Genomic DNA, 19,923 nt, shown 5'->3' on the forward strand with positions numbered 1-19,923 from the left:
AGCTTCATGATACACTGGTATCAGTGTTCAGGGATAAATAGCCTGTGAGCAGACAAAGTAATGGCCTAGTGATATTGTTGCCAGAGCATGTATCCCAAACCTCAGCTAATGTTCAGGAGAGGCAGGTTTGAACCACCTTATCTGAAATGGTGGAATTTGAAATAAATTATTTTAAAAATAGTAATTGACCATCTATAAATACCATTACTGATGTACAATAATCCAAACACTTGTCATTCAGAGAAGGACATCTGCCCACCCTCAGATGGTCTGCACGACATAGCCACAGCAAAGTGTTTGCCTCCCAATTGCCCTCTGAAATGGCCGAGCAAGCTACTCAGCTCAAGGGCACCTAGGGATGGGCAAGAAAGGCTGGTCAGCCAGAGACACCCACATCCCATACCTGATTTAATAAATAATCCATTAGGATGGGGTCCCACTGGAACTGAGCTGGGACCAGTGTCCAGGCCAATTATGTAGGTAGGTTTATGGACAGGGCTTTAAACTGAAAGAGGGTTCAGGTGAAAGGAGCTTTCCAAATCCAAATAGAAAAGATGACGCATGTGAACAGCATGGGGATGTGGTCGAAGACAAGCAGAAAGGTACAGGAAGGGACAGATTTTAACTAAAACTGTGTATCAGTGAATCGATTTGTGACAGGAAATTGTGGGAAAGAGAAAATTATCTTTTTTTTTGGAATGGACAAAGTCTGTGCAGCAAGGTAGACTGATTTGTGATAAAGAGATAAAAGAGATTTAGACACCATGGAGACATGGTTACAGGACGAACAACAGTTGGAAGGCCATACAGAGAAAGCATTTGGCATCAGATCATGAAGTAGAGTCAGTCTGAATCTAAATTCTGGCTACTACTTGCGAAGGACACAAGCGGCAGAACAGTTTTCGGCCACTTAACAACATTTCATTACTCATCATTTGCATGAAAGAGGAACTCATTGGAATTTTAATAAAGGCATTGTGATAATTTAGTGAAACTTGAGTATTCATATAATCTTGGCAATCATACTGGCAAGAGTGATATTCGAAGAAGAGATTGTGGAATTGTTTTCAGTGTTTCTTTGAATAACACATTATGCAACTGGCTAGAGACGTCACTATCTCAGTGCGACCCTTGTGTCATGAAACTTAGTGAGTAATGCCACCTGGGGAGATCCTCTGGGAAATTGTGTAAAGTGCAGTTTAAAGAAATACAAAGTTTTAAAGTGAATCACAGAAAGGACAAGCTACATCTGGAAACAAAAACAGCCAATTACATGAGTTTGAGAGGAGACCTGACCAAGGTAAACAGGCTAAACAGACTGAAATATGTGTCTGTAAATGAACAGTGGAAAACATTTGAAGGAACAGTGTAAAACACTCAACAAAAGGACGTTCCATTGAAATAGAAAATCCTCAGCAAGAAATTCCCACCCATCCCTCACTCAGGACAAAATGGATCATATCAGATTATGAGGCTTAGACAATTACCACAAAGTACTTAATATCCTGAAATGAGAGAGAGTTTAAGCAGTAAGTTTTAAAGGGATTGCAAATGGTCTGCTAGCAGGGAGGAGGGCAATGGGAAGGGGAATCATTGTCAGGGTTTAATGACACAATAGGAACAGGGAGAGGTGAACATGCTGGAGGTGGTGAGAGTGTGGTCCGGGCCTGAACAGTCTGACAAAGCCAGCTGCAAAGGTAGGGAGGGACGTATGTATTTTTATTTATTCATTCATGGGATGAGGGTGATTGGACCAGCATTCTTTGCCCCCTCTGCGAATTACCCAGAGGGTAGCTCAGAGTCAGACATGCTGCTGTGGGTCTGGAATCACATGTCAGCCAGACCAGGTTGGAATGTCAGATGTCCTTCCCTAAAAGGAGCTAAGTCAACCAGTTGAGTTCTTCCTACTGATCAACAATGCTTTTATGGAGGCCGCACCAATGTCCTGTAAAGCCACAACATGACATCCCAACTCCTACTCTCAATGCTTTGCCCTATGAAGATAACCATCCCAAACAACTGCTTCACCAGCCTGTCTACGAGTATCGCCACTCTCAAGAAACTGTCTACCTGCATTCCTGGGTCTCTGATTGACAACACTACCCAGTGCCCGAACATTAACTGTACAATCCCGCCCTGGTTTGTTTCACCAAAATGTAACACTTCACATTTATCTAATTAAACTTCATCTGCTATTCTTCAGGCCACTATCCCAGCAGTACTGTTCATCCTGTTGTTTCATAGATAATCTTCTTCACTGTCCACATCACCAGCAATTTCGGTGTCACCCAAAAGACTTACTTACCAGGAAACCAATATTCCCATCCAAACCATTTATCCAAATGACAAACAACAGGGGACCCACTACAACGCTGGTCACATGCCTACAGTCAGAAACACAACATGTCTCCCTTCACCCTCTGTCTCCTACCATCAACCCCAATTTTGTAACCAGTTTCCTCGCTCCTCCTGAATTCCGTATCCTTTTACAATGGTCGAGGCTTATTACCCAGTTTACCACACGGAACGTAGAACACTGAACAGTACAGTACAAAACCCTTCGGCCATGATGCCATGCCAACCTTTTATCCGTGTGTAAGATCAAACTAACCTACATACCCTTCATTTTACTGCCATCCATGTGCCTATCCAAGAGTCTATTAAATGTCCCTCATGTATCTGACTCTCCTACCACCACTGGCAGTGCATTCCAACCATGCAACACTCGTTGTAAAGAACCTTTCTCTGAAATTTCTCCTTACCCATCCACCAATCACCTTAAAATTATTTATGCCCAATGACAATAGCCATTTATGCCATGGTATAAAGAAGTCTCTCACTATTCACTCTATGTTTCACATCATCTTGATCACCTCTACCAAGTCGTCCCTCACCCTTCTTCACTTCAATGACAAAAGGCTTACCTCCCTGAACCTTTCTTCGTAAGACATGCTCTCCAGTAAAGACAATATTCTGGTGAATCTCCAATTTACCCTCCATAAAGCTTTCACACCCTTCCTGTAATGAGGGGATCAGAACTGAACACAATATTCCAAGTGGGGTCTAACCATGGCTCTGTAGAGCTGCAGCATAACCTCACACCTGAAAACCCAATCCCCCTGCAATTGAAAGGCAACACAACATATTCCTTCTCAACAACCCTATCAGCTTGGATGGCAACTTTGAGGGATAGATGGATGTGGAACCCAAGATCTCTCTGTTCCACAACACTACCAAGCATTCTGCCTTTAACCCTGTATTCTGCATTCAAGTTAGACTTTCCAAAATGAATCATTTCACACATTTCCAAATTAAACTCCATCTGCCACTTCTCAGTCCAGCTCCGCATTCTGGCAATATCCTGCTGCAACCTACAACAGACCTCCACACTATCCACCACTCCACCAACCTCCATGTCATTGGCAAAACTACTAACCCATTCTTCCACAACCACATTCAAGTAGTTTATAAAAAGAATCATAAAGAGCAGAGTTCCTGCAACCGATCCCTGCAGAACCCACTGGCCACCGAGCTCCATGCTGAATGCTTCCCATCTATCATCACACTCGGTCTTCTATGAGGCAGGATTCCATATCCAGACAGACAGGTTTCCTGTATCCCATGCCTCTGTATTTTCTGAATGAGCCATAAATGTGTTTTGTCAGATTCTCGAAGGATTCAATAAGATTTGTGAGGCATGACCTGTCCCTTTCAAAGCCATGCTGACTATTTCTAATCAAACTGTGGTTTTCTACGGAGTCATAAAGCCGCTCTCCCAGAGTCCTCTCCAATGAATTGCATACCACAGACATAAGAAAGTGGAGGTCTGTAATTCCCAGGATTAGCCATATTCCCTTTCTTGAACAAGGGAGCAACATGTGCCGCCCTCCAATCATCTGGTACGACTCTGGTGGACAGTGTGGGTGCAAAGTTGAAAAGTGTGGTGCTGGAAAAACACAGCAGGCCAGGCAGCATCCGAGGAGTTGGAGAATCGACGTTTCGGACATAAGCTCTTCTTCAAGCCCTTTCTCCTAGTGTGGGTCCAAAGGTCATCGCCAAAGGCAATCCCTTCCCTCGCAGTAACTTTGAGCATATCTGGTCTTGTCCAATAGACTTATCTGTCTTTAAGTTTTACACAATCCTCAGCATATCCTCCTTCTCAACATCAACCTGTTCACATATATCAGTCCTTTTCACGCTTCCTCACAAATGACAAAGTCCCTCTTAGTAGTGAATACTGAAGCAAAGTATTCATTAAGGTCCTCCCCTACCTCATGTGACTCCAGACACATGTTCCCTCCACTATGCCTGACCGGCCCTAACCTCACGCTGACCATCCTCTTGTTCCTCACATAAGTGGACAATGCCTTAAGGTTTTCCTTAATCCTTCCCCAAAAAAGATTTTTCATGTCCCATTCTAGCTGTCCTAAGTCCATTCTTCAGTTCCTTCCTGGATACCTTCAGAGAGTCCGCAGAGTGTGGAAACATGCCATTTGGCCCAACAACTCCATACGGACCGTCTGAAGAACATCCCGCCCAAAACCATTCCCCCACCCTATTATTCTCCATTTACCCTGACTAATGCGTCAATCCTGCACATCCCTGAATACTATGGGTAATTTACCATGGCTGATTCACCTAATCTGCACATCTTTGGGTGGAAACTGGAGCACTTGGAGGAACCCTACGCAGACACGGGGAGAACGTGTAAACTCCACACAGACAGTCGCCCGGGACTGGAATCGAAATCGGTTCCCTGCTGCGATAAGGCAGCCGTCCTAACCATTGAGCCATCATATAACCCTATAGAGGTCTAACGATCCTAGCGTCCTCAACCTTACGTAAGCGTCTTTCTACCTCTTGACTAGATGTTCTACATCCCTTTGAACCTTGTTAAATGCTTCACTAAAGTCCACGTGGACAATGTTCACTGCTCTGCCTTCATCTATCTCTTGGCCACCTCCTCGAAGAGTCAATCCAGTTTGTGAAACACGGTTTCACACTCACAAAGCCATGCTGACTATCTCTAATCAGCCCTTGCCTTTCCAAATATATGTAGCTCCTTTCTCTCAGAATCTCCTCCAACAACTACCCCATCACTGGGTTCACGGGGCTGTAATTTCCTGGCTTTTCCCTGCAATCCTTTCCTGATGGAACAGCATTAGCCGCCCTCCAGTCTTTCGGCACATCACTGCGTCTGTTGATAATATAAATTAAAATATCTCTGTTAGGAATACTACAATCTCTTCCCTAGCTTCCAACAATATTTTCAGATCGACCTCATGAGCTACTAAGAATAGATCTACCTTTACTTATTTTAATATTCCAGCACTTTCTCTTCTCTGTTGAGGATTCTTTCCAAGACATCACTATTTATTTCCCCAAGTTCCCGAGCTTCCATGTCTTTCTCCACAGTAAATACTGACAAGACTATTTTTTCGTTTCATATCTCACCAACCTACTCTGGTTCCACACATAGGCGACCTTATTGATATTTAAGGGGCCCTATTCTCTACCAAGTTACTCTTTAACCCTTATTGAAACTTGCACAAAGGCTTCTGAAAATTCAAATAAACCATATTCTCCGTACCAACACCATCTCCCCCCCACCCCCCCAACATCCTTATCTATTCTGCCATTTATATTCACACCAACAAATAAATCCAACAGGCTCAAAAACAAATTCTCTTTTTTAAAATGTGTTTCTAAGGGTCCAGTTTTTTATTGATATGTTGTTTCTTACTCATTTCAGCATGCTCCTGACTTACTGTCAGGCTAACAGTATTTGTTTTTAGACTGGAAACATAAAGGGTTGTGGGAGTTCTTGTTTATCAATCTGAAAAAAGTAGCTTACAGGGTCATCAAGTAATAGAGAAGGCAAATCAAATGCTGCCATTTATTACAAAGGGAATGGAGTCTAAATATAGGGAGGTCTTACTAAAACGATGCAAGGTACAAGTCAGACTACACCTAGAATATTATGAACAGTGTGTGTGCCCGATGGAAAGATATTCTTGTATCAGACGCAGGCCAGAGAAGGTTCACTCGACTCATGTTGAAAATGGAGGGATTATATAATTAGAGGTAGTGTAGATTGAGAATGAACCCATTGAAGTTGAGAAAAATTAGAGAGAAACTGAATGAAACATGCAAGATTCTGAAGTGCTTTGAGCGCTTAAATGCTGGGAAGGTAGAAAAAAGAACAGTGCAGCAATAGGCCCTTTGGCCCACCTTGATATCATTCTCAACTCACCCCATCTGTATGTACATGGTCCATGTCCCTCTATTCTCTGGCCGTTCATGTTTCTGTCTAAATGTCACTTCAAAACTTTACACACATTTCTGTTTCTATGACCTCGCTTGGCAAATTCCACTCTTTTCCAACCCCAACCTCACTATCAAACCGGAAGACAAGGGAGGTGCGGTAGTAGTTTGGCACACCAACCTTTAGACCGCTGAGGCTAAACACCAGCTCGCAGACACCTCCTCCTACTGGCCCCTTGACCATGACCCCACCTCCCACCACCAAACCATCATCTCCCAGACCATCCATAACCTCATCACCTCAGGGGATCTCCCATCCACCGCCTCCAACCTCATAGTCCCACAACCCCGCACCGCCCGTTTCTACCTCCTGCCCAAACCTGACTGCCCTGGACGACCCATTGTCTCCGCCTGCTCCTGCCGCATCGAACTCATCTCTGCATTCCTCGACACGGTCCTGTGCCCCTTAGTCCAAGAACTCCCCACCTACGTTCGGGACACCACACACGCCCTCTACCTCCTCCAGGATTTTCGCTTCCCCAGTCCCCAACGCCTTATCTTCACCATGGACATCCAGTCCCTGTACACCTCCATCCCCCATCACGAAGGCCTCAAAGCCCTCCGCTTCTTCCTTTCCCGCCGTACCAACCAGTGCCCTTCCACTGACACCCTCCTTCGACTGACTGAACTGGACCTCACCCTGAACAACTTCTCTTTCCAATCCTCCCACATCCTCCAAACCAAAGGAGTAGCCATGGGCACGCGCATGGACTCAGGCTATGCCTACCTCTTCGTAGGATATATGGAACAGTCCATCTTCCGCAGCTACACTGGCACCACCCCCCACCTTTTCCTCCGCTATATCAATGACTGTATCGGCGCTGCCTTGTGCTCCCACGAGGGGGTTGAACAGTTCATCCACTTTACCAGCACCTTCACCTGGACCGTCTCAGACTCCTCCCTCCCCTTCCTGGACCTTTCCATTTCTATCTCGGGCGACCGAATCAACACGGACATTTACTATAAACCGACCGACTCCTACACCTACCCAGACTACACCTCCTCCCAACCTGCCCCCCGTAAAAACGCCATCCCATATTCCCAATTCCTTTGTCTCCGCTGCATCTGCTCCCAGGAGGACCAGTTCCAATACCGTACAACCCAGATGGCCTCCTTCTTCAAAGACCGCAATTTCCGCCAATCGAGATCGACAATGACCTCCACCGCATCTCCTCGACTTCCCGCTCTTCCGCCCTTGAGCCACACCCCTCCAATTGCCACCAGGACAGAACCCCACTGGCCCTCACCTACTACCCCACCAACCTCCATATACATCGTATCATCCGCCGTCATTTCCGCCACCTCCAAATGGACCCCACCACCAGGGATATATTTCTCTCCCCTCCGCTATCAGTGTTCCGAAAAGACCACTCCCTCTGTGACTCCCTCGTCAGGTCCACACCCCCCATCAACCCAACCTCCACTCCCGGCACCTTCCCCTGCAACCGCAAGAAATGCAAAACTTGCGCCCACACCTCCCCCCTTACTACCCTCCAAGGCCCCAAAGGATCCTTCCATATCCGCCACAAATTCACCTGCACCTCCTCACACATCATTCATTGCATACGCTGCACCCGATATGGCCTCCTCAATATTGGGGAGACAGGCCGCCTACTTGCGGAACATTTCAGAGAACACCTCTGGGACACCCGGACCAACCAACCCAACCACCCCGTGACACAACACTTCAACTCCCCCTCCCACTCCACCAAGGACATGCAGGTCCTTCGACTCCTCCATCGCCAGACCATAGCAACACGATGGTTGGAGGAAGAGCACCTCATCTTCCGCCTAGGAACCCTCCAACCACAAGAGATGAACTCAGATTTCTCCAGTTTCCTCATTTCCCCTCCCTCCACCTTGTCTCAGTCAAATCCGTCGAACTCAGCACCACCTTCCTAACCTGCAATCTTCTTCCTGACCTCTCCGCTCCCACCCACACTCCGGTCTATCACCCTCACCTTGACCTCCTTCCAACTATCGCATTTCCAACGCCCCTCCCCCAAGTCCCTCCTCCCTACCTTTTATCTTAGCCTGCTTGGCACATTCTCCTCATTCCTGAAGAAGGGCTCATGCCCGAAACGTCGATTCTCCTGCTCCTTGGATGCTGCCTGACCTGCTGCGCTTTTCCAGCAACACATTTTCAGCTCTGATCTCCAGCATCTGCAGTCCTCACTTTCTCCTCGAAAACTTCCACTCTCTGTAAAGAAAAAAAAACTTGCCTCACGCACCTCATTTAAACTTTCTCTTTCTCACCTTAAACCTCTGCGCTCTAGTATTTGAAACTTACACATTGGAAAAGAGATTCTGACTATCCTCATTATCTGTCCCTGTCCTAACGTTATATCCCTGTACCTGGTCACCTGTCAGCCTCTGATAATCTCACAATGCATTCCAACTTTGTTTAATTTCCTCTTAACACCTAACACACCCTTAAAAACATAAAACAGGTAACATGCTGATAAACCCCTTTTGTACCCTCTCCAAAGCCTCCCCATCCTCCCTATTGTGTGGAGATGACAACTGCTCCCAGTGCTCCAAATGTGGTCAAACAGAAATTTTGTACAATTCCATCATCAGATGCAACCCACTATACCCAACGTTGTAACCGATGAAGGCCAGTGTTCCATTTGCCTTCTTTCCCATCTGAAACACTTCTGTTGCCATTTTCAGGGAGTTACTGACTTGCACCAAGATCCTTCTGTATATCAATGTCCCTCAGTATCCTAACTTTCCTCTTGACTTTGACATCATCTCACACTTGTCCAGATTAAACTCAATTTGCCATTTCTCTGCACATCTTTCCAACTGATCTGTAACCTCCTGCAACCTTGGATCGCCTTATTAATCCCAACTCCACCAATTTTCATTTCATCTGCAATAATTATATTTGTCATCCCTTTCATTTCAATTGTGAGAGAATCTGTAACCAGAGGGCAGAAAGCCCCAGCAAGGGCTCACCCATATAAGATGGAAATGAGGAGGAATGTCTTCACTCAGAGGATAGTAACTCTGTGGGAATTCCTGACTGCAGGGGGCTGCCGAGGCTGCGCCCTTAAGAATATTTACAGCAGAGATGGTCAGATTTTAATTAAACAGAGAAACAAGAGTTTTGTAGAAAAGGCAGGTAAATAGAGTAGAGGATCATCAGATCAACCATGATCTGACTGAAGGGCAGAGCATACGCAATGGGCCAAATGGCCTAATTCCGCTCCTACATCTCGTGGTCTGAACTCAAACTCAGTATGTCTTGCATAACATTATGGGTCTCTGCTCAGAAAACCCCTTTATAATGGCATTATTGGATATTTATTATTACACAGCATTTGATCTACACAAGACAATTTTGTTGATGGTTCCTTGATATGATATTATAGAAAACCATCTCATATACAATCCAGGAATCCATCCATTACAGCCCTGATACTCATTAGTTATCCAGTTGCAATGGAGACCACTGTCATACACAGTCACTGTACTGCCTTTGCTACAAGTACATTCAGTGTCCTGACTGTAACCACATTTACATTACCATCACTGGTTGGTGCATATAAAAGAATTCCTGCTAATGATTGCTGCTGCTTGCTTATTCTCAGCTCCACTCAACTAGACTCCAACTTTTGATCGTCAGATCCACGTAATGTCTCATTAATGCATTAACCTCATCCTTTCTTCACAACTTGTTGATGTTTTGCCTCGTCTACCTCTTGCGACTAGATTGGGTGGGGATATCTGGTCGGCATGGATGAGTTGGACTGAAGGATCTGTTTCCATGCTGTACATCTCATTGATTTTATGACTCAACCCCACAACGCTTCAATATTCCCTTCCCAGCGATGGTGATTCTGCAGCTACATCTCCGGAATGACAGTTCCATCATATCTGTTCACTGTCATTCTATCTGCCTTATGGCGAATACAGGGAGTCATTCCTCAGTAGTGGGGGGGGGGGGGGGGGGGGGGTGGTTGAACAGATGGGTAAAGGTTACAGAGATAGGCTTACATGGGATCGAGGCTGTTAGAGTTAAATAGAGTTACATCTGGTCAAGAATGTCAGTGGGACAAACGAGTTTGGAGATTGAAGCAATTCACAGAGATAGTGGGAGCTGGATTAGATTCTAGAGATAGGGATGGATGTAGAGAGAGGCAGGCAGTCCGAAAGGCAGAGACAGTGGGTGTTTCATGGAGAAGTGCATTGTATATACTATCAGAGATATGGAACGTTGTAGTGACGGAAGACATTTACAGTTATAAGGATGCTTCCAGGTTCTGAAGGCTACACAGATAGGAAGGAAATGAAGGATGCCAGGTTACTGGGTTAGGGAGAGTTACACAAATGGGGAAGATTGCACAAACTGAAAGAGGTTCCTGTGGTCAGGAGGGTTGAGGGGTGGGGGGGAGTGGGAGGTTTAAATAGGTTAAGATCGAAGAATTAGAGAAGGATAAGGAGGTTAAAGGTGGATGTATGGATTGGGTGAGCTGACATTGAAAGTGAGTCTTATGGGAACTGTAGAGTCACAAAGATTGGGGTTTGTACTAAGATCGGGAAATCGTCAGGGATTCCAAGGGATTACCCAACAAGTGAAGATTAAAGGGGCTGCATAGATTGGGATGTTGTCAGGACTGGAAGAGGTTACACAGAAAGGGAGGGCTTTAAGGGCTGTAGATGTTTATGGAGATAGTGGCAGGGCTGAAGCAGTTTGCAGTGACATAAAAACTTTTAGGACAGTACTAAGATACACTTAGTACTTACGTTAGTGCAATAATGGGAAGCTTAATAGGACTGGAGGAGCGAAGAAAGATACAGACAGCAGTGGTGGCTGCAGATGTTAACGGATTATAGAGAGAGTTCCAGGTTAGAGAGAGTGTGGGCTTCAGATTATGGCAGCCATTGTACGAAGTGGAATAGCCTTGGAAAATGGCGAGTTTGCAACTATAGAAGGTGCTGAAGGAACTGGAAGTGGTAAAAAAATGTAGGGATGGTTGTGGAAGCAGTTGGTGGTTAGAGATAGGGAGCATTGCAGAAACTGCAGGGGATCATACAGACAGGGGATTTCTAAGAGCAGGGGAAAGTTACAGAAATCGACAAAGTACAGTGTCTGAAGAGGGTTCAGCAACCAGGAGGTTTCAAGGTGCAGGACAAAGTTACAAAGACTGGGACAGCTCTAGGGATTGGAGGAGCAAAGATAGGGAGGGCTTTCAACCCTGTAGGATAGTATGTTACAGAGATGGGGAGAATTTCACAACTAAAGGGAGTTAGAAAGATCAGGAGGATTTGAGGTTATTGCAGCAGCTTTAACTGTATAGTTTCTCCAGAGGTATGGAGGGTTGTGGAGACTTGAACAGGTGACATAGAGGGGGAGGGTTTAAGAATAAGGAGGACATTTCAGACAAACTGAAGGATGTAGGGATGGAACATGGTGAGTGTCACAGTGGCAATTACAGCAGCTCATGAATATAACAAATAACTCGTGTAGTGATAAGGGGAGCACATTAAAGGTATAAAGATTTGTAATGTCTGAAGGAGATTATATGCACAGCAAGGGGATTAGGGACTACTAGAGTTTACAGAGACTGAGTCTGGTTGAGAGGGGAAGAGTTTATTGGCATCATTAGGATTGTAGAGACTAAATCCCATGATAGGGACGGTAGAACTGGATGGTATCCACAGCCATGGAGAATGTTAACAGGTGGAGGAGGTTCCTAAGGTCAGGATTCCTTGGGAGATTTCACATATAGTTAGATTCTCTGGTAGGAGCCTGACATAGTTACAAAGACAGGGAGGCAGTTCAGGTCTGGAAGTGATTACACAGATCTGGACAGCTCCATGGACAGAATAATTTTTCACAGATAAGGAAGGGTTGGAGGAGTTGGCGAAGTTTACCCAGATAGGGACGGATGGAGAGGTTAAAGGCAAATGCATTTAAATGGCGGGTGGTATTGGTAGAAGGAGCTTACAGGGATAGACAGGACTGTCAGGGTTTACAGGAATGAAGGAATTTAGTATCTACAGGAGAAGTTTAGGGATTAGGGTGTTAGGGGTTAGAGAAACTGACAGAGACAGAGAGCATTGTGTGGACTGGAGGAGATTCCAAACAGAGGAAGAATTATCGGGACTGGAGGATATTACAAAGATCACAAATACAGCATGTGCCAGGATTAATGCCTTGGACCTCCTGTGCTGTCTCAGTGAGGACCGTACAGCAGAGGGGAAAGCAGGACCCTCACAAGATGGTGGGATTGTAGCCTTGAATGTAGCTGTTCCTTGCCCAGCATTGTGTCTAATACCTCTATCTGTCAGCCATGTTTCTGTTATGCTGGTATTTTCCAGTCCACAGAGCCAATCCATGCTCTGAGCTCATCTGCCTTACCAGTCAGGTCTCGTGCGTTGCCAGTCAGCCAACCTTCCCCCCACCCTCAACCAAGGGATGCTGATTTCCCTCTGGTTCAAGTCCAACCCGCGCCCCCCATTGACAGGTCACCTCTACCACAGAAGAGATCCCAATGATCCAAGAACTGCCCCCGACATCTGCTTCTCAGCCACACATCCATCTGGCCTATCTTTCTATGTCTATCCTCACTGGCACATGGCACAGGGAGTAATCTGGAGATCACTACCTTTGAGGTCCTGCTTTTCAACTTTTTACCTAACGCCCGATACTCATTGCACAGGACCCCATCACTTTGTCTACCTCTGTTATGTGGACCGATGTGCACAATGACCTCTGGCTGTTCGCCTCCCCCTTCAGAATGTTCAGTAACCGGGTAGAGACATCCTTGACCCTGGTACCTGGGAGGCAGCACACAATCCTGGGGTCTCTTCTGCAGCCACACAGTCTCCTGTCTGTCCCGCTCACAACTGAGTCTCCAATAATGAGACAGGAAGTGGCAAACAGAGACTGGCTGGAACTATCTGCAGTTACGGCTATATGTGGAAAGTGGAATATGTTAAAGTGAAACAGTGAGAATCCATGGCCAGTTTGTTAATAAAGTGGGAATGACAAAGGCAGCAAGTCCAGTGAATACTGATCAAGTGATATTGTGAGTTTGATAAAGAACATACAGTGCAATAAAATCAGGTGAAGTCATTCACAAGTATAGAGAGGGCAAGGGGTCCTTAAAAAATAAGGGGCAAGCAATGGCCATGAAATATCCTTGGTAGACAGTATTAAGGAAAAGCTAGCAGATATTTTGTGTCTATAGTCAGAGGAGTCCCAGCTAAAGACTGCATCCTGCTGGAAACCAAAGGGACAATCTGTGTATGGAGCCAAAGGAAGTAGGTGATGTCTTCAATGAATACTTCCCATCTGTGTTCACACAGGAGAAAGGATTGTAGCAGGGGATTTCTGTTGATATGGTGAGGTTCGAGAATATGTTAAAATCAATAAGGAGGAGGTATTAAATGTTTTCACAGGGAATTTCACTGGAGAAATTCCCAGTGCCCAATGAAATGTATCCCAGGCTGTTATGCGAGGAAAGGGAGGAGATTTCTAGGGCCCTGGCGTATATATTTAATACTTTGCTGGCCACAGGTGAAGTGCTGAATGAGTGGAGGATCGCTAATGTGGTTCCTTTGTTCAAGAAGGGCAGCAGGGATCGGCTAGGTAATTACAGAGCAGATAGTCTGGCAGCAATGGGAGGGAAATTATTGGAAACAATTCTGAGGGACAGAATGAATCAATAATTGGAAAGGCAGGAAACAATTAGGGATAGTCAGCACGGATTTGGTAAAGGAAGATTCTGTCTGATAAATTCAGCTGAGTTTTCTTTGAAATCATGAATAACAATATTGAAGATGGCTCTGCAGATGATGTGGATTCATTGGAGTTCACTATGGCCTTTGACAAGGTCCCACATGGAAGGCTGGTCCAACAGACCAATGGGATCCAAGGCAAGTTGGTAAATTGGATTCACAATTGGTGGAGTGTTGATTTTGTGTTTGAAATTCTTTCATCAGTGGGTATACCACAGGGATCTGTGCAGGTGCCATTGCTGTTTGTATGTACATGAATACCTTGGATGTGAAAGCAGAAGGGGTCATTATCCAGTGTGCAGATGACATGAAAAGTGAATGTGTTGCCCACAGTGAAGGGGATAGTTTCAGGCTACTATCTGAAGGTTGAGGCTGGGACAGAATTTCAAGAGAGTCATTTAAATAGACAAGGCAGGCAAGAGCACAGCAGGCAATGAGAGAAAACTGATCAATTAAACAACTTTATTTCAACATAACAGGCCTAACAGGAAAGGCAAATGAACTTGGTGCATGCACGGGTACATGGGACTGAGACACCATAGATATTACAGAAATACAGCTGAGGGAGGGACAGGATTGATAGCTCTATGTTCCAGGGTACAGATTCTACAGGATGGAGAGAACAGGAGTGAGAGAGGAGGAGGATTGGAGTTTTTGATCAGTGAAACATCACTGCAGCACTTAGCGAGGATATTCCTGGGGATCGCCCAGTGATGCTGTAATGGTGGAAATGAGAAATGAGAATTGGTCATCACTTTGATATGACTGCACTACAGGCCGTCAATAGTCAGCGGGAAAAGGAGTAGCAAATATGTCGGGAGATCTCAGATATCTGTAAGAATGATAGCGTTGTAATGGTCGGGGTTTTTAACTTTCTAAACTTAGACTTGGACTGCCAGAGTGTTCAGAGCTTGGATGGGAGGGATTTGTTAGGCATGTTCAACAAAACTGTCCCAGTCAGAATGTCAATGGTCGGACTGCAGGAAGGGGTATAACCTGACCTTCGCTTGGGAAACAAGGGAGGGAAAGGGACTGAGGTGTTCATGGGGAAACACATCGGCAAATTCACAACAGTCGTATTAGTTTGAAAATAGCAATGGAAAAGAACATGGTTGGATCACAAGTTATTGATCAAAACTGGCCCTGCCTGAATCCAGAAGGTACTAGTCAAGAGCAATTAACAATTGATTGTGGAGTCTATTTGCAAGTAAAGGGACGTCAGGCAGATGGGAAGCTTTCAAACTTGAGATAAAATGAGAGTTCAGGCCAGCATATTCCTGTTAGTGTGAAGGACAATGCTGATACAAGTAAGAAACACTGAATGACTGGAGATGTTGAGGTTGACATCAAGAGAAATGGAGCACATGACACATATAGCCAGCTGGGTTAAAGGAATCCATTGAAGAACATTGCGGGTGGAGGAATACATTTAAGTGGGAATTCAGGAGGGCCCAAAGGGAACCACAGAAAGCTCTGGCAGATCAAACTGAGGAAAATATAAGTATATTAAGAACAGAAGATTAAATACGGACAGAATATGGTTCCTTAATGATCAATGGGGCCAACCAAGTGTGGAACCAGAGGAGATGGCTGAGATCCTAAATGAAAATTTCACGTTTCAACTTACTGTAAAGAAAGACTGGCAAAGTCAGGGAAATAAACAGTGATGTCTTCAAAAGAGTCCACATTACAGAACAGGAGGTACTGGAGGTTTTAAAATGCATAAAAGGTAGACGAATCCCTGGGAACCAATCAGGTACATCCCTGGATAATGTGGGAAGCTCAGGAAGAAATTGTGGTGTCCCGGAAAGAGTTTTTTTCTATCACTGACAGCCACGGGTGATGAGCTGGAAGCCTGGAGTGTGGCTGATGTTGTGCCAATATTTAGGAAAGTCTGCAGGGGAAAGCCAGGGACATAAACACCAATTATCTTGATGTCAGTGGTGCGTAAGTTGTTGGGAGTGATTCTGCTGAACAGGAGTTACATGCATTTACAAAGCAAGGATTAATTGGGGATAGTCAGCACAGCTTTGGAGTATTACATAGAATTCTGATCATCCTGATTTAGGAAGCATTATCTGAAATTGTAATTGGAGCAAAGATTGACGAAGATGTTACTGATGCTGGAGAGTTGGCAGAATCCGAGAATCTGGATAAGCTGGAAAGCAACATGAGGTAACGAGATTGCTTTGGCCGATAAGGTTAAGGAGAATGCAAAGAGTTTTCCATAGCATACAAGGACAAAAAAACAAATGGAGAGACAATGGGGCCACTCAAAGATCAGTGAGGCCATCCATATGTGGAACCACAGGAGATGGGCGCGACCCTAAATGAATACTTCATGTCAGAACGCACTGTGGAAAAAGACTAAGAAACAAAGGGAAAGAAATAATGATGTCTTGAAAATAGTTCCCATTACAGAACAGGTAGCGCTGGAGGTCTTAGAACACAAAGATAGAGAAAGCCCCAGGTCCTGAACAAGTGTATCCCAGAACATTGTGGCAAAGTAGTGGCAGGGACAGGAACAGAGATGTTTCTATCATTGTCCTTCGTATTCCATTGGGCGTAGGTGGCTGAGGGGTAATCGTATAAAGGTTTAGAAAACCTTGAGGGATACAGGTAAGTTGATTAGCCAACATCTTTACCTCAGGGTAGTGGAGTCCATAACTAGATGGGATTGAAGTGCATAAGGAGGACGTGTTAGCAATTCTGCAAACTGTAAAGATAGCTAAGTCCCCTGGGCTGGATAGGATTTATCCTCGTATTCTTTGCGAAGCCAGGAAGGAGATTGCTAAGTCATTGGCTTTGATCTTTATGTTGTCATTGTCTACAGGAATAGTGCCAGAAGGCTGGAGGATAGCAAATGTTCCTTTGTCCAAGAAGGGAAGCAGAGAAAACCCTGGTAACTATACGAGCTGTGAGCCTTACTTTGATTCTGGATGAAGTGTTGGAAAGGCTTATAAGAAATAGGATTTATAACCATCTGGAGATGAATAAGTTGATAAGGGATAGTCAACACGGTCGAGCATCGCAAACCGCTGAGATCTTTGAGAAGGTGACCAATGAGGTGGATCAGGGTAAAGCAGTTGATGTAGTGTTTTGGATGACAGTAAGGCTTGTTTGTTAAGTTTGTTAAGGCTCCCCATGGTAAGCTATTGCAGACAATACAGAGGCATGGGATTGTGGGTAATTTCACAGTTGGGATCAGAAATTGGCTCAATGAAAGAAGACAGAGAGTAGTGGTTGATGGGAAATATACATCCTGGAATTCAGTTCCTAGTGGGGTAACGCCACGATGTGTTTTGGATCCACTGTTGCTTGTCATTGAAGGATGAGTGAAGTTGCGGATTACATTAAGGTTGGTAGAGTTGTGCATAGTGATGCAGGATGTTGTAGGTAACAGAGAGGCAGAGATAAACTGCAGAGCTAAACTGAGAGTTCTCAAATGGAGTTTAATATGGAAAAGTGTGAGGTGATTCACTTTGGAAGGAGTAACAAGAACACAGAGTACTGGGCTAATGGTAAGATTCTTGATAGTGTCGGTGAACAGAGAGATCTATGTGTCTATGTACATTGATCCCTGAAAATTGTCACTCAGGTTGATAAGTTTGTTCAGAAGGCATTCGGTGTGTTAGCTTTTATTGGTAGATGGATTGAGTTTCGGATCAATGAGATCATGCTGCAGCTGTACAAAACTGGAGTATTGGTTACAGTTCAGGTCACTACATTTCAGCAAGGATGTGTAAGCTTTGGAAAGGGTTCAGAGGAGATTTACTAGGATGTCACTTGGTCTGGAGGGAAGGTCTTACAAGGAAAGGCTGAGGGACTTGAAGCTGTTTTCGTTCGAGAGAAAACATTTGAGGCAAATTAATTGAGGCATATAGGATAAGCACAGGGTGAGATGGGTTGAGAGGCTTTTTCCTCGGAAGGCAATGCCTTGCATGAGGAGAGATAGCTTTAAATTGAGGGGAGATAATTGTAGGACAGATGTCCAAGGTAGCTTCTTAACTCAGAGAGTAGTAGGGGGCGTGGAACGCACTGTCTGCAACAGTAGTAGACTCACCAACTTTAAGGGTACTTAAATGGTCGTTGTATAGGCATATGGACGATAATGGAATAGTGTTGGTTAGATGGGCTTCAGATTGGTTCCAGAAGTTGGCACAACATTGAGGGCCGAAGGGCCTGTAGTGCGCTTACATGTTCTATGGCCTAGAGGGCATAAATATGAGGTGAGAGAGGAAAGACTTTAAAGCAATTGGAGAACATTTTTAACACAGAGAATGGTGCAGGTGTGGAATGAGCTTCCAGGGGAAGTGGTGGAGAGAAGTCGAATAACAATATGTAAAAGACATTTGGGTAGGCACATGGAGAGGAGAAGGTTTGAAGGGATATGGTTTAAATGTAGAGAAACGTGTATCATTCAGGGACTCTTGTTAGCATGGAGTGGTTGGATCGAAAGAACTGTTTCCGTGCTGCATGCCTCTGTCTCCAGTTATTGGAGGAGGAGACTACCGAGATAAAGCATGTTGTAGACACTGAAGCAAGTTACAGAGATAGGGATGGTTGGCTGGAATGCAGTATGTTTCAAATATGTGGCGAGACTATCGGGAAGGGAGGAGGTTACAGAGATAGGAAATGTTATAGGAATTAAAAATTATTAAAGACACTGGACCACAAGACATGGCACAGATACAGTGTTGCAGAGTACTGAGTCTTAGTACAACTGAACTTATTGTAGGGGTGGTGATTGAGCCTGGGGTGTGTCTGTACTGTGCTACCCCTCCAGCACTGTATCAATGTCATGTCTTGTTCACAGATGTTTGGAGCCCTCTCATAGTTCTTTGCTCTATGCACTGTGAGCGATCTTACCTCACTACAGGATTTATTGAAGGCTCCAGATCTCTTTTCCCTTTGTCTGTCTCTGGCTGACTAACTGTGTTCAATGTGGTGATGGACGATCCACCCCGCAGCTAGCAAGACTATTGAGTCAGAACGTTCCTGAATACATACAGGAGACAGAGGAATAGACACAATGGGAAATTATACTGATGTAGTGAGGGTTACACAGGGAGAATGGCATTGGGCCCCACAGAGATCTGGAAAATGGAGCGATATTAAGAAAGAGCACCAGATTGCTGGAAGATGTCAGGATCACACAATTGTGTCGGAAGAATGGGTTTAGCTTCATGATGCACTGGTATCAGTGCTCAGGGATGAGCACCCAGTGAGCAGGTGAAGTGATGGCCTAGTGATATTATTGCTACAGAATGTATCCAAAACCTCAGCTAATGTTCAGGGGAGGCAGGTTTGAATCCCACCATCTGAAATTGCGACATTTGAAATCAATAGTTTCAAAAATAATAATAATCCATAAATAAGTATGAGCCCATTGCTGTTGGACAAAAAACCCAAACAGTTGTCCTTTCGAGAAGGACATCTGCCCATCCTCACGTGGTCTGCACGACATCCCCAGAGCAAAGTGTTTGCCTCTCAATGACCCTCTGAAATGGCCGAGCACGTTACTCAGTTCAAGGGCAGCTAGGGATGGGCAAGAAATGCTGGTCAGCCAGGGACACCAACATCCCATAACTGATTTAATAAATAATCCATTAGGATGGTCCCACGGGAATATGCTGGGAGCAGTGTACTGGCCAATCATGTCGGTAGGTTTATGGACATGGCTTTCAACTGACAGAGAGGATGCAGGGACAGGGTACAGGTGAAAGGAGCTTTCCAAATCCAAAGAGAAAAGGTGAAGCATCAGAACAGCATGGGGATGTGACTGAACTCAAGCAGAAAGGAACAGGATGGGACAAAGTTTAACTAAAACTGTACATCAGTGAATAG

At 44.9% G+C, this 19,923-nt stretch overlaps 1 long non-coding RNA gene across 1 annotated transcript in view; it reads right to left on the reverse strand.

The window, feature by feature from the left end:
• LOC148134110 (uncharacterized) overlaps window positions 1-19,923 on the reverse strand; it is a 113,690-nt gene that overhangs the window by 39,749 nt on the left and 54,018 nt on the right. Inside the window, exon 6 of the long non-coding RNA XR_015755911.1 lies at window positions 8,346-8,524. This is a non-coding gene — a long non-coding RNA (uncharacterized LOC148134110). The remainder of the gene's footprint in view (window positions 1-8,345; window positions 8,525-19,923) is intronic.

This window comes from Chiloscyllium plagiosum, unplaced genomic scaffold, assembly GCF_037043375.1.
Source record: "Chiloscyllium plagiosum isolate Xiang-an unplaced genomic scaffold, Cpla_swu_hap1 HiC_scaffold_72, whole genome shotgun sequence".
In the NCBI taxonomy this organism is placed as follows: Eukaryota; Metazoa; Chordata; class Chondrichthyes; order Orectolobiformes; family Hemiscylliidae; genus Chiloscyllium; species Chiloscyllium plagiosum.